The sequence below is a fragment of the Corylus avellana genome, chromosome ca6, assembly GCF_901000735.1.
Source record: "Corylus avellana chromosome ca6, CavTom2PMs-1.0".
Lineage (NCBI taxonomy): Eukaryota > Viridiplantae > Streptophyta > Magnoliopsida > Fagales > Betulaceae > Corylus > Corylus avellana.
Genome location: NC_081546.1, coordinates 16348931 through 16352241, shown reverse-complemented (window position 1 = coordinate 16352241; position 3311 = coordinate 16348931).

Genomic DNA, 3311 nt, shown 5'->3' with positions numbered 1-3311 from the left:
CTCTCTGTTAGTGCGATCGAACGCACCTTATGTGCGATCGAGCGCACATGACCCATACACGCGCATTTCTGGCTGCATGCGATCGAGCGTACTTGGACAGCAGGGCCTGCGACCTATTTTAAGTCACTTTTTTCCATGGCCCACAACTACTCTCCCGGCGCAGTACAGGTTCTCCCAAACTCCCCACCTCCGGCACTCGTCCTCCTCTCATCTTTCACCTAGTTTTCACCAAATCCACTACACCACCACCATATAAGACCCTTCTCCGGCCACCATACCACCATCTTTCCACTAAAACCACTTCATACATCCCATTATCACCTCCAAACTTCAGTATCTCTGAACACTCATCCAACCTCCAAATTTATTCAATTTTCTTGCAATTGTGGGTGCTCATCCACCCACATTGCCTCTATGTTGGGATTTTTGTGTGTTTACAAGGAGTTTTGAGCATCTTTGGCCGTAGTTGTCTTTGTGGTCATCAGAAGTGCACACCACCTGTTCGACAAAAGTCCCCAGTCAAGCTCACAATGCCTAGAGTCCGTGCTTCATCATCACGGGGGTCCGAGGCCCAAGCCATCTCTCCTCCACCCACTTTTGAGGAGCGGGAGCTGCTGTTTGAAACTACCTTCGCCATCAAAGAAAACTTTCAAAACAATGAAGCGACTCAATGGGCGGTCGCTGAGTTTAGGCTAAGAGGTCTCAAGAAGCTCTTTAAACCGGTCACCTCTACTGCCTACCAGAAGCTGGTCGTTGAATTTTACGTCAAGCTTTCCCATGACTGTGACAACTTGGCTACTCTCTCCTCAAAAGTACAAGGGCAAATTGTTCATGTGACAAGGGCCGACATAGCCGCAGCCTTGCAGTGCAATGATGAGCATCCTTCAGAAACTGCAAATATTGCAGAGCAACCACCCCGATACTATGAGGCTGAAATAATTGAAGATATGTGCCAAGGGCACTATGCAGATGCCCACCACAATGCCGGCAGCCGGTCCAAGCTACCTCGAAGGTTATGGTTTGTGGATTCCATTTTGCACCGAAATGTCTTCCCTTTGGGACACAAAACTCAAAGGCATGATCAATTCATCCAAACTCTCTACGCCTTCCACAAGGATGCATGGTACTCCATTCCCGACATCATTTGGAACCAAATCCATAAATTTTGGAATGGAATGCACATTGGGGGAGCAGAGTCCACACATTCATGGGGATTGTCTTTCCCCTACTTGATCACATACATTCTGCAGAAGAAGGGCATTAAGGGTACCATAGCTGATGAGCCCGTCACCTCCACTCCGATATACGGCATTCGCCAATGGAACAAGAGCTGCTCCCTTATGCCCCAGGCAGCTCCAGAAGCTGGGGAAGAGGCGGATGAGGTCGAGCCAATGGCCGAAGATGAACCGGTAGCTGAGCCGGTAGCAGAAGATGAGGAGGAGACCTCAATTGACATTCGAGCCATCCAATACCGATCCCTTTGTGAACAAATGGCAGGCCTTCGGTGAGAGCTAGCTGATCAAAGAAGGGAGGCTCGGGAAGATAAGGTCCTCATGGATCAATGCTTAGCTGCCCTAGAAGAATTGATGCGGTCCATCCTAAACCGGTTACCACCACTGCCTGGCGCATCTACTTCTGGACAACACTAAAGGGGACCACAGTCTGGCTGAAGACGTAAAACTTAGCGCTCATGGGAGGCACCCCATAGCATATCCTTTTATTTTATTGTTTGTTTTATTTTATTTTGTTGTGTTTTCGTTTGTGTTTTGTTTATTCTAATGTTTTTGGTGTTTTTAGTGTTATGTCATGTTTTTTTTCCATTCTGTTACTGCGATTGATCGCACCACACATGCGATCGAGCACAGGTCTCCATTTGTGGGACTACCGCACTCTGTTAGTGCGATCGAACGCACAACATGTGCAATCGAGCGCACTTGGCAGCATCCCATAGTTATTTTTTATTTTGTTTTGTTCAATTTTTATTTCGTTTCAGTTTTGTTCCTTTTTACTTGTTTGTGTGTTTTCTATTTTGCAGGGACAAGTGTGCTTCACTTCAAGTTTGGGGGTGTGCTATGAGCCATGCTTTCCAAGACTATGTCGACCATCTCCCGGGTACATTCTTTCCTTTACTTAGACACATTGGGAATAATGTGTCATTTAAGTTTGAGGGTATGGGCACACATGATTGTTCACACACTTTGTCCCAATTTCAAGTTATTTGTTTGTGTGTTTATTCGTTCAAAAAATAAAATAAAAATTATGCATGTTCATGTTTGTGCTAAAATTTTAAGTTGATTTAAGAGAATTGTTTTAAGTTGATTTAAGAGAATTGTGGCTTGAATTCATCAGTGAGCTTAAAATTTTGAACACCTGATCTGATGAGTGAATCTGTTAGTTTGGTTACTTGTTTATGACAATTGAAAAATCACATGTTTGAACTAAGCACTCAAACACATTAGCACATAATTTGTGAGGAATGACATGAAGTTTGATATGTGTGTTTGTGCATCTTGGATGAAATTGGATGACTTATTAGATGACACTTTGGCATTTTTTGAAATAAATAAATAAATAAATAAATGATAATTGACAGCTTTTCACTGAGTAACTGGACCTCTTGCCTCAAAGCATTGAGTATTCACGTCAAAAGGTGAAAATTTTGAATTTGATCAATGTCATTGTTAGTTGGTTTTGTAGCCTTTTTGACTCAAGTTAGTAGGTCCTTAGGGGTGTCTATACACCTAATGCCCTAAAACCATCTGGTTTGGGAGTCATTGACTTAACACTCGCTACATGGGTCAATTAGAAAGCTTAAGTGAACCAACATTGCACAACCTCACCAAAAAAAAAAAAAAAGAAAGAAAGAAAGAAATATGCCATTATGTCATTCTAATAGGAATTTCAGTGAATTCTGAGATAATGAGACATTACATATTGGAAAGATTTGGAAGCCTCATAATTTTGTACTAATTCACCGTACACAAATTTCAAACTTGTGATGATTTAGCATGTCCTTTGTAAGTAATTGTACTTTGAGATTCCAATTCATTGTGAAGATGGAATTCATCTTTTTAAGCTTGCTTATGGGTGAAAATCATAATCTTGAAGTGATACTTTAATTTTTGGGATAACATGAACTTTTGCATGATGTTTGTGGGTAACATTTCTGGAAAACCTTCACGAGACTTCACTCATCCACTAGGGAACTCCTAGTGGTCTAAAAGGCTTGTTGCATACGCTAAATGCAATCGTACATCCCACGACAGATGGATTTATCTTTTGTTTTCTGTTTTTAACTTTGAATTACTAAG